Source organism: Carlito syrichta, unplaced genomic scaffold (genome assembly GCF_000164805.1).
Source record: "Carlito syrichta isolate Samal-C Ts95f unplaced genomic scaffold, Tarsius_syrichta-2.0.1 Scaffold316371, whole genome shotgun sequence".
Classification (NCBI taxonomy): Eukaryota; Metazoa; Chordata; class Mammalia; order Primates; family Tarsiidae; genus Carlito; species Carlito syrichta.
The window spans coordinates 69,815-70,127 of NW_007260467.1; positions in this window are offsets into that span (position 1 = coordinate 69,815).

Below are 313 nucleotides of genomic sequence, written 5' to 3' on the forward strand. Positions count from 1 at the left end.
CCAGGCGGGTCTCGAACCCGCGGGCTCAGGCAATCCACTCACCTCAGCCTCCCAAAGGCTCGGGGTTACAGGCTGAGCCACCGGGCCCGGCGCATTATACATTCTATCCAGGGTTTTTTTTTTAGTAGCATTTGCGAGTAGATACAAAGAGAAGTGTGCTTAGTTTATTGTATTATTAACAAAGAAGATACAATTTGGTTAAATTGTTGGCAAATTTGTAGAAATTAAAATTTTATTTTATTTTATTTATTTATGTTTTTGAGTTGGAGTCTCACTCTGCCGCCCAGACTGGAGTGCAGTGGCCGCTCCCGGC